Source organism: Plectropomus leopardus, chromosome 9 (genome assembly GCF_026936395.1).
Source record: "Plectropomus leopardus strain MGB_pleo_1.0 chromosome 9, ASM2693639v1, whole genome shotgun sequence".
In the NCBI taxonomy this organism is placed as follows: domain Eukaryota; kingdom Metazoa; phylum Chordata; class Actinopteri; order Perciformes; family Serranidae; genus Plectropomus; species Plectropomus leopardus.
In genome coordinates this window covers 5,448,632-5,460,703 of record NC_142184.1, presented here as the reverse complement: position 1 = coordinate 5,460,703, position 12,072 = coordinate 5,448,632, and the positions used below count along the sequence as shown (strand labels likewise).

The 12,072-nt window shown below is 39.0% G+C and overlaps 1 protein-coding gene across 19 annotated transcripts in view; it reads right to left on the bottom strand.

The window, feature by feature from the left end:
* tshz2 (teashirt zinc finger homeobox 2) overlaps nt 1–12,072 on the bottom strand; it is a 161,916-nt gene that overhangs the window by 148,949 nt on the left and 895 nt on the right. For 11 of the 19 annotated variants that reach the window (XR_015777391.1, XR_015777394.1, XR_015777396.1 and 8 more), the window contains 2 exons: nt 11,799–11,885; nt 6,318–6,380 (listed from right to left, as the gene is read on the bottom strand). The gene's annotated coding sequence lies outside the window, so the exon portion shown is untranslated. Of the gene's footprint in view, nt 1–6,317; nt 6,381–10,705; nt 10,885–11,798; nt 11,886–12,072 lie in introns of those variants that run through there. The other 8 variants (XR_015777400.1, XR_015777399.1, XR_015777398.1 and 5 more) reach the window with 2 other exon arrangements.

Sequence of the window (12,072 nt, the reverse complement as noted above, 5' to 3'; positions counted from 1 at the left end):
ATTTTTATGCACTAAAGCAGGGATGCTCAACTTGCTTTGCTTGGGCACTTTGCAAAATGAAAGAAGGCTGGGGGCCAGTCGCAGCAGCCCCACACGTGTCTAGGATTTTAGGATGAGTTCTAGGATTTTAGAACATTTATAGAATTTTATGGCGTAGGATTTCAGGACATTTCCAGGATTTTAGGATGTTTCGGATCTTTGGACATTTGGGGGATTTTACAACATTTCTAGGATTTTAAGACATTTCTAGGATTGTGGGTCTCTCTAGTATTTTAAACATTTCTAGGATTTCAGGACACTTCAAGGATTTTAGGAATTTTTTATTATTTTTTAACTTTTTTCAGATTTTAGGATGTTTCTAGGATTTTAGGACATTTATAGTAATTCTGAACATTTCTATTATTTTAGAACCTTTTTTAGGATTTTATTTATATATATATATATATATATATATATATATATATATATATATATATATATATATATATATATATATTTAGAATATGGGATAAGCCAGGACCTCTGTCTGGGGCTACAAGGGATCTTCCACTAGCACTTTTTTTTGGATAAACAAGCTTAAGTTTGGTGCTTTTTTCCTGCACTCTGGCACCTTATGTATACTTTTTTCAAATTTGTATTAGATTAGATTAGTTGGGGGCCAGATTCAGCCCTCCGATACATTGAGTATCACTACACTAGTGTCTTTGTGACAAAACACAGATTATACTTGATCCACTTTCCCCAACAAGGCTGCATATTTTGAGCTGTGCTTTAGCAGACAGTGACAAAGATAGATATATAGACAGATAGGCGGAAATCAAAATGAATAAGTCACCACCCAGAAGTGGATTTCACTTACAGATGACGCATGACTATTTTATATCCCGCTGAGTTCCTGGCCTTTTATTTACTCAAGATGGCATTTTTTTTCTCTGCAAGGTCAGAGTAGAATTCACCCAAGAAATTGGCAGCGAAGACACATAGCTGCAAAAAAAAATGAGAGTATAAAAACTATACTGAGATGCTAAAAGATAGATGCTGTCGATTGAGTGTAATGAATATTTTACTCAGGCTTTCTCCATTAGAGCTTTTCAACAGTATCTTTCTATAGAAAAAAAAGAGAGAAACAAAAAATAAAAACAACTAAAAAAAAGTACATTTTTTCCCCAGAACTAAGGTGGTCTGCAGGAGTTGAGTTCAGAAACTGGCTTTGGCAAGTTGTCTGCCATTTTAAAAGTGGCTGGGTGATCGCCTCCTCCCTGCCCCCTCCCCTGTGTTATCTCGCTCAAAGCAGTGCCATCCCTCCATTGTAATAATGCTGCTTCCCAGCAGCCCTTGGAATGACCTTTCTTTAATTAACTGCATCTTGATGAGCAGATCTACATAGAATGTGAAGGTTAATTAATGAAGTATCACTGCTTAGTCTTAAAACCATCACCTAGCGGATGACAGCCAGCCCACCACTCTCAATTTTACCCCCCGATCTCATTAGCAATGGTAGGCCAATGGACAGCTCGGCTCTGGCCAGTGGATCTCAAGAAAATTGTATCAAAGACAGGCCCTTTGATATCCTTCATATGGCTACGTAAGACCACATTCTGACTCCACACTTTGAATAATATATGAGAAACTCTCACAAATACACACACACATTCTTGCATCACATAATGTGTTCATGTTTTTCTCTGAGGTATGAATCTAGTCAGCAAGGCCATAAATAATTCAAATGAAGGTAAAATAATATTTCAATTAAGATCCATGTAATCTGTTTCTTGCAAACAAATACATGATGGATGGTGATGGATAATTCTTGGATTATTGCACAGTTTCATCTTGATAAGCTTTCGGTTTCCGTGTGATTTCATTTCAGGGCGCATTTCAGCGTCGCTTATCGTCGCAATTTGGAAAGAAGATCCACGCTTGCAAATGTTGCCCAACTACTAAAAGTGTCATACTGTCGCAGTTTAAGCTGGTAAAAGATTGGACGATGATGATGATCCGGGGGTCTACGGTTACAGCATATTTCCCAAATCTGGCTGTGCTCACGCAGCTTTTTTGTCTATCTATAATCTATCACAGGAGAGGATGAGGCGAGCTATCACCTCTGTATGCACAGCACTTAGAGCACAGACACTAGGTGGACATGTGACACTATCCATCACCATGGATGCTAGTTTTTGCTGCTGTTGATTGCAAGGTTTCTCTCTTGGGTACCACAGGCCTGGCGAGCCACCTGGGCTCATTTACCTTCCCACCTGGCCTGGACATTGGAAAATTAAACCGAAAGTATCCAAGATTACTACGCTGGGCTGGCTTTTCTGGCTCCATTCAAGTTGAATGAGAGCCCCAGTCAAAAGGGGATGATTTTCAGATTCATTCAGATTTTGCAACCAATTGAATATTGTGCACTTCTGTCATTATCCTGCTATAAATCTGCCAGCTTGTATGCATTGTATGCAGTTTCACTGACACCTAACAACTTCGCTGAGTGACTGTGTGCTGCTGCAAGCATATACAGATGTGCACGGGAGATCTCCATCAGGAATCACTATTGTCTCTGCATTTCTCAGCGCTGAGAAATATGATTGAGGCTCTCCAAGTAACCTTGCTTCAGCCCTAAAGTCAAAGCATTAATGCACGACTTGACTTCGGGTAGCAGCGGAGGCACAAAGCAACTTCCACAAGACAGCAGAGTTTGACAAGCGCGTGTTTATCCTTTTTATACAATATCTGCAGAATAAAGATAAAAAATGACAGATATACCACGGCCATCTGGATAACCCACAAGCAAAGCTACCAGTCTCTATTTGTGTCTGTTAGCACTACAAAGTTATTGATTCTCACCATTTACCACTACAACCTTTTGACAGCAGACACAGCCACGTATGTAAAAGCTGATATGGCTGACTCCCTGAAAGCTAACAAAGAGTGATACCCCGCTGCTGTATCTCACTGCTGGCTGAGTATTTATAGAATATCATATCTCTTCTAAATCTATACCCAGGGTTCATACAGACAGGGGTGAGTGAAATTCAAGGACCTTTAATTACTTTTCAAGCACTAATTTTTACTCAGCAATAAGGACATACGATTATACTTGCACATCATCAGTATCGGCAGATATTTCCTTTAAAATGAAAAATCAGAATCAGTCAACATTATATATAGTATGTTTTTTTTGGGGGGGTGTTGACGAAGTGAACATGTACAAAACATATTTTCACGTTTTGGAATGTGCAACAATGAATGAACATTACATACTGTATGTAATATTCATTCAATGTGCAAAAAACGAAAAATTCTTCAACTTAGGGTTGATGTTTTGCACATGTTCACTCTGTCAATTATTCGTCAATATAATTAAATATTTCATATGGGCCATCACAATAAGTGAGTATGCATGAGTATGCATAATATGATTTTAATTCCAATACAGAAGAGACTTGATGATCACTAAATTTACATGGGGGAAATAAAAGTAGATATACTATTATCTCTATCAAGTATTGGCCAAATGAGTTGTTATATTTAAGCTTATCAGATATCAGGAAAAGAAATCCTATATTGTGCATGCCTACTTAAGGATGAAATTGTTTTCTCTACAACCGTGTGTCACAAAAAAATTGTGCAAATTCGTAAATGGAGCAATGACATGATACCAGGGCCAATCAATCAACTGCTGCTTATATACTGCCAAATTACAGATCAAAACTCGCACCAATGGCTGATGCAGCTCAGGTGTGAATATTTTGCAGGCTTGCAAAGCATCCTGTTGCCGACCATTTACTGGCGTTTACCATATGATTGGCGCTTATACAGCATCAACGAATTATTGCAACCACAGCCGTAAAACAATTATTGAATACCTTTCATAAAATAATTTATCAGGGCTACCCAGTAGCTCCCGCCCCATGTACAGAGACTGTGTCCTTGCTGCAGTGGCCACAGGTTCAACTCCAACCTTCGGCCCTTTGCTGCATGTCATCCATTCGCTCTCAACCTTTCACACTTGAGCTGTCCTGCGCAATCAAGGCAAGAGCCAAAAAATAATCAAAAAAATAAAATAGAATAAATAAATATTTCATAATTCTGTTCTCCTCTTAATTATATTCAAGTAATTCTAAGGACCAAGTTAAAAAAAAATGTCTAATTTCCAAGTTATTCCAGGACTTAAATTTCTAAATGTGTCAAATTCCCGAACTTCAAGCACCTCCAGCACCTTGTACAAACCCCTCAATACCTTATTTGTATGACAACGATTCCCAAGCCTCATTTATGGATCAAGTCATGAAAAAAGACGGAGTGAAATCCCATTTTGTATCTCATAAATTGTTAAGGTTTTGCCAGGGTAAACTCGATCCCTAATTGGTGTAGCTTTTTGCTACCACTGATACAGTGTCACGCCTTCACTGATGACTGTCAGGTAAACTTTCTATATAGAAGTATTTCTCCGTTGAAGCGTCTATCTGATTTCCCTTTCAGCACCTCGAATGACACCCCACTAAAAGCTGGCACAATACGCTTCCCGCACACAACGCTGTCACCAAAGACAACTTGGGAGAAGCGAGTGTTTTGAGAGTTTGAAACAAAATAGCTGGTGCAGCATTTCCCCATTTCCGTCTGAAATCCTTGACACCAGAGGATTTACAGTGAAGTGAAGTGAGGTGGGTGCTGTATGGAACGAGCTGTGGGGGCTGAGCAAGCTGGGGTGTGTGTGTGTGTGTGTGTGTCGGGTGGAGGGTGGGGGGGTCCACACTACACTCATGCTGACAGGGATCCTCCCTGTAGCGCGTGCTTTTTTTTCCATTAGTTCCTTACTCACTCTCTTGCCCTCCAGACCCGCAGAGTGAGGAAGATTTAAGTGGCCAGTCAAGTGAAATCCCCAAGGTTTGGCAGGTGTGAGGTCTGGCTTCATTATCTACAGACACCTCTGTCCAATTATGAGCCTTTCTCCCTCTGTGACGATGATGATGCCGTGTGTGTGTCTGTAGGTGTGTGTGTGTGAGTGTGTGTGCAGGGGCATGAATACGCCAGGCTCATTGTTATCTGTCTAACTATCAAGATTCCCTCCTCCATCGTGACATCATTGACATCCGAACATCACGCGCACGAGCACATGCACACATCTTTTGTTTAGATTGAGCTCTCTACACCCCAAAATATTCTGACTTTCTTGCTCTGTCCTACTTGGGGAGTAGAAAAGGAACACCTGAAACCTACTTGTGCAACGGTCACTTCTCAGCAATTAGGGCTTGCTACCAAGAAAAAAAAAAAAAAGCTGCGATAAAATACACGCAACCATACTGTAATCAAAAGTCTCAGTGGTTTTGATACATTTCCGTGGCTTCTCCATTTTGCTGACCCACTGGTTCCAAAATGTCAGCTACTACAAACTGGAGCACTGCCTTGTAAGCTGCTTCAAACAAGCACAGGGTCTCTTTTTCTCTAGCCTGATTTTGGACACCCCCTGCTGACACGACAGCAAAATACAAGGCACCAAAGTAGCTTCCTTTCAAAGCAGACTTATGCACGTTTAAAAAGCAGACAAGAGGCTAATTTTTCTTCTCTTATAGGCAACATTTGCATTTTATACACCTGTCACTGCGGCAAAATTACAAGCTCCTGTATCAGTAAAAAATGTAAAATAAAAATAATAAAACAATAAAATAAAACATAAAAAAATCTTCATTCATACATATAAGTGTGTTTCTTCGGGTTGAATATTCGCCTCCAAAGGCTGTGGCCGGCTATTGTCTATGAAGCCACGTGTACCCTCCACTCTCTGGTTAGCCTGCACTCATCTGCAGCCCCTATCATCTGCATCAGTTGGCAGATACAAAGAGCATAGCGCTGTTTTGCGTGTGAGCATGTGCGCCTTTTGTGTGTAGCACTGCTGCACTTGCTTGTGTGTGTGCGCTTGTGTACACTGTCTTTTTTTTATCATGTGATAAAGTGTTGGAGGCATGTGATGGTTCCCAGACTTTGGCTCTGTTTTATCTGATGCTGAGATGGCAGCTGTTGACCAAAGGAATTCATACATGTGTGTATAATTTGTCTTATGGCTCAAAACAAACACAGGACATATTCTGCCCATTCAGTTTGACGTGACACAAACAGAAGGTCGCTACGTGTGTTTGGTTCTTGAGTTGATTATAATTTCAGCGCCGTCTATAAATAGAATCAAATCTAAGCACATTACACAATGTTTTTCAAGAACTATATATATATATATATATATATATATATATATATATATAAACAAACATATTTGAACCAATGTGGAGCTGAAGCATGTTGTAGCATAGCTTTGAACTCACCATTTTATTTGCCTTCTCTTAATGATAATAATCTCAGGGCTGGCAGTGGCGAATGAGCCTCCCCTGAATCGCAAAGGAAAAAAATGACATGAATTAATAATGAGCAAAATTACTCAAACTCTGCACACCACGACCTGCTGCAGCACGGTGAGCAGCGGGCCCTAAGGTGACAAAGCTAGATAAATATTTTATGTCTAAATATGATTTTGGGGTCCTGAGCCTGCTGTCTGACAATCCCGCCCAGGTTATTGCTGCACATGGATAAACCATTAAGCTAAAAAAGAGACTTGGAATCCGTCTGCGGCTCTTGTCTGGACAGACTCAGAGATCAGGTTTAATGTGTAGCAGCCAGCTTCTGAGGCTCGCGTCTTGCCAGTGAAGTGAGTAGACGGTGTTCTTTGGGTGCCCTCAGGTGGAAGCCTGGTATAATTGCTGTTGACAACCTACAAGTCATTGTGCAATTAAAGCATCTGCCGCTCCTGTGTGGCAGCGGGCTGTGATGCCTTGTGACAGCTCGTAGCCATTAAGCAACTGTAAGCAGCTGGCGTGCCTCGGTGGGGGAAAATAATGTGACAGAGGCACTCCCCCCTATTGTTGCCCTTGTCTCATTGGGGAAAAGAGGGACATTACATCACTCACTGAATTCTCGGGTGTCTCAATGAATGGGAAAGGGGCACGTCTACAAATTAGACTTGGCACAGCAGGATGTCCAAATGATACTTTGTTTCTGAGTACAACACATGAAATAGAGCGCATTGTTTCAAAAGCACAGTTCCCCAAACTCTGGTGAAAAAACTGTCACCAGCATGCGGTCTACTCCACCATCTGAGACTGATACTGCTGAAAATTAGAACTCAAACAATTAGTCAATTAACAGGACATTAATTGGCAACTATTGTGATAATCGATTAATCACTTAAAGGTCCATTGTGTGGGATTTAGGGGGATATATTTGCAGAAATTGAAAATAAGTATGCTTTCTTTAGTTTACAATCACCTGAAAAAGAGAACTGACATGTTTCCATTAACTTTAAATAAGCTGTTTCTATCTACATAGGGAGTGAGTCCCACAGTGTGCTTCTCCGGTTGAGACTGATATAACTGGAAATTAAAATTTAGACAATTAGTGAATCGACAGGACATTCATTGGCAACAATTCTGATTACTGATTAATCATTTAAAGGGTCAGAGTGTGGTGATGTATTGGCAGCAATTGAAATGAAGTATTTTTAGGATTTTTAAGTTAATAACAATTACCTGAAAATAAGAATTGACAAGTTTTCGTTAACTTTAAATGAGCCGTTTATATTTACATAGGGAGTGGATACCATAGATTTATATTAATACCTGGCTACTGGATGCCAAGATGGCGCCTATTCATTCCAATGGAATTGTGCATCTGGCACTTGCGACTTAACGTTTTTAGCTTTCAGGTTTACTTCCCAGTGATTGTGAGCAGCAATGTTTCTTCCACTGGCTCTGCCTTCGAGTTCCTGCTTGGCTCACAGACTTTACATTGTGATGATGTTACAGGTTTTTAAATCGCTTTTCTCAGCCTGAGGAATGTTTTCCAAATATAAAACCTCCATTAATCAAAAATTCATAATATAAAGTCAGAATTGACATTGTTTGAAGTTCAAGCCATCCTGTCAACAGTTTAACAGACATGTTGGGGTTTTTTTACAATGCTGTCCTATGGAGAAAATTCTGTTTGGGCTAAAGGGGATTTTTTGCAGCAATACTGTGGAAGAAATTGGAAGAAAGGCTAAGCTGCTTTCCTTAGGCCTGGCAGATCCTCATCCAAGGAGCCTGCCCTGTTGCACCGCAGTGTATCTACAGTAGCCCAGAGTGGAAAAACCAAACACAGGCTCTAGAAAGGGACATTCATTTATCACATCAGTCACCTTAGTAAGAAGCTCCTTCGCGACAAGCTGAATGCATCAGAAAAACACAGATTTATGACTCTACACTGCTTTATTCAGTGTTTTAATTGTTGCTTTGTAGAGGAGGAGACCTCTTGAAATTATACAACTCTTGGCAAGGAGCTCCTGAACATTTGGATCAGAAAAAAGGTGAGCACACATTAGTGCTCCACAGTGCTGGGCTGGGCTGGTGGCCTGTGCTGGGCTGGTGGCCTGTCAGCCACGAGCCAAGCAGTGTTAGAGAAAGATAATTTAGCTCCCAGTAAAAACCTCCTTAACCATGAGCACTGACAGAATTCTAACTGGGAAATGTTTCAGCTGGTTACGATCTGCAACACCCACCACTAGAAGCCACTACATCCCACTAAATATTACGCATTTTTCCTTTAAATAATTTTTTAAGCAAAAAGGGCATTTTTTGTGGTTATAGATATTTAAATGAAACTTTTTTTTTTCATTAAATCTGAAAATAATATGCATCCTTACAATAATTAAAATAACCATTAGTTGCTGTCTGACTCGTAACATTTGAAATACTGTTGGTGGAAATTCTCATAAATAAGGCCTGATAATGACTAGACTGCTCACTCATAAGCTTCAAGTGTGAAAAGAAAACCCAGATTAAAAATTCTTGTGACTGTAAAAAATGAAGTCAAGATCAAAGTAGAGAGCATACTGGCCTGTTCTCCACTCTTGGCGGGGGGATGACATAAGTCTTTCTTTAATTAACCCATCTCTGAGTCATTTGTCTGTCACATGTGAATGCCGTCTTTGATGTACATTTAACTGTACTGAATTTGTGAGGGGATTTATGTGCGTATGATTTGCACAGTCTTCGGTCAGATCAAATTATTTATTTAATTATCTCCTTTTCATGTCTCTTTTTTTTTTCTGGGCCGAGTCATCAATTTTCATAAAGGCCCTGAGAAAACAGCACTTTCCTACGAAGGGACTGTTCTTTATTTATCAGAGGAGGGAGTGGCTGGGATGTGATTTCATTTTGTGTGTTTTTTATTTCGGGATCTACTCTGGAGGTACATTATTTTTCCTTGAGCATCCCAGAGTGACTTAAGGAAACGGCATGACCCTTACCTCCAACCACCAGAAATTATTTGTAAGATTTTAAAAACTGTTTAAAACATTTTAACAACTTAAAAGTTGAGGACAAAATCCTGAAGTTAAAAAAGCTTTGGTTTTTCACTTTTGTCATGCATGCTGGTTAGTTCCAGCATTTTTTGGGGGGGGTAACATTTTAAATGGGACATGCAGAATATATTGATTATGATGAAATATTACTATTTTAAGCTTTTTTTGTTGTCTTTTGTTTTGTTTTTTTTCTGACAAAATTTTCGTCCGACATAATGTGTTGACCACTGGAAACTTGAAAGTCTAACAAAAAATGCTGTTTTTACAGTTTCTGGCTTTGATAAATTATGTAATTTTGGCATTTTTTTAAGAAAAAGTGCCTTCGGAAGGCATGTTTTCTTTGAATATAATGAATACAAAATACAATCATTTTAAGTTGTATGCCCCACCCTAAGCCAAAATAAAATACATAAGTCCATCACCAGTGCTTAAAAAAATTCTGTCATGCCTTCCCTTTCTATGCACCACCCCCTTGACAAAATATCACTATTTGAAGATCAGATTTGGTTATGTTTTTTTGGGATGGAAGTGTTTGTCAGACATAATGTGTTCAAGGGCCGTCGGAAATTTGAGAATCCAATGATAATTTCTGTTTTCACAGTTTCTGGCTATGACAAATGGTGTCATTTTAGAAATTTTTCACTAATTAAAAACTGGCCATACAATAAATATAAAATATAGCCACTTTAAGTTGCATGTCCTTCCCCCAAGCCAAAATAAAACACATATCTCCTTCCCAAGTGCTTATAAAATGATTTGACATGCCTCCCCCTTTTGCACAATATCCCTCCCCTCTCATAAATAACGAACAGTCCCTAACTTGACATAAATGGTTACCATACATATATTTGAAGCTATGGGGACAAAACATGACAGACAAACTCAAAGACAGCAGCAATCAACCAGTCAGATTCGTTTGGGCAGACCATGAAAGGCCCTGCATTGTGAGTGTCTGTATCTCTGTGTAAGTGTGTGTGTGTGTGTGTGTGTGTGTCTGTGTGTCTGTGTGTGTGTGTGTCGAGGATTTGCTGTTTCAGCAGGGAAGGAATCAGTCCTGTGCCTTTGCCATGCAGGAAAGTCAGCGTAAGGAAATTCCTGAGCTTCACAGTGGCAATCAGGCAGTTAAGGACCTGCCACTGAAAATGGAGCTGTGTGTCAGTCACTTTCATGGCTTATTCACGCCAGCACGACTGCTGTGGCATAAAAAAGAGGCATTCTCATTCACTCACCCCAACAACCCAGTAAATTGCCCTTACTTGAAAGATGGTAGAGTATGTATATTTAAGTGCCCTACAGCAATTGCCAAATCTGAAAGCTTACCTTCAAACACAGGAAATAGTCTTTGCAGGTACCACAGTGAGGGGTTCGGCTATGTTGTGGAATGTGCAAACATTGCAGCTAAACATTATGGCGAGCTAACAGTTGGCTTTTTGGCCTCCATCAGTCAATACAAGACATTACTAACATGGTACAACAAAGAGATTTAGTATGCACGGTAGGCCATTGTGGGCCTTTTGATTGCACTTCCAATATGACAGGTGGTGGTAATGTTTAATTAACTTCCTTTTAAGAACCAAAGAAAACATGGTGCTAGCCAGAAAAACATCTCCAAAGTGTTTCACTCTGAGTCAAATGTTGTTTACAAATCAAAGTTTTATATAAGAAGTTTTTTTTTTGTTCTTTTTAATTAATAAGAACTAAATTCAGGATACGTCATAGACAACACTGACAAAATCTCAAAGCTTTTCCATGATATTTCAAGGATTTTTTTTTCTTGCCCTTCTTGCCAGCGTTTTTCAAACATATAAGATTCAAATTCTATTCAAACATAATTTCAGCATCCCACATGATGTATCCAAGGACCGTCAGAAATTCAAAAATTCAACAATAAGTTCTGTATTTACAGTTTTTGGCTATAAGGAATAGTGTTATTTTGGTGATTTTTTAAAAGAGAACATGTCTTTCAAAATTTTAAGGGAAAAAAAAATCTACTTTTCAAATTTTCTCCCCCTCAAAAATTTTTTAAAAAGAAGTTGTAGAAAAGGGAAGAACAAAATTGCCAAAACTTGCCTTCTAAACCCATTTAATTAAAAAAAAAAACTACTATTTAAAAACACAATTTTTTTTATAAAAATCACAAAAAAGAAATTAAAAAGAAGGGGAAAAAATCATCACATCACATATTAAAATGCCACCAGCTACAGAAAATAAATGCAGCGTTATGTTACATTAATGTCATTTAATTTGTTGCACACATTTATATGATTATTTAGAAAAATTTCCTATGATTTTTATAGTTTCATGACTTTTCCAGACCTGGAAGATGGGTTTACAGTAAATTGTCCTTACTTGAAAGATGGTGGAGTATGTATATTTAAGTGCCCTACAGCGATTGCTTCATCTGAAAGCTTACCTTCAAACACAGGAAGTAGGCTAGTTTTAGCACGTACAACAGCGATGGCTTCGGCTATGTCCTGGAATGTACCATGTTGCAGCCACTCTGTGAACAAAATAGCAAGTTAACAGTGGACTTTTATGCCAATGTTGGTTAATATCATATTATTATTCTTAAACTGCTTCAAGTAAAAAATAAAAAAGAGACCCCCCCCCCCCAACTAAAGCGACAGGTGGCGGTAACGACTAATTAACGGTCTTGCTAAGCTTTTTCAAAACTGAAGAAAACACTA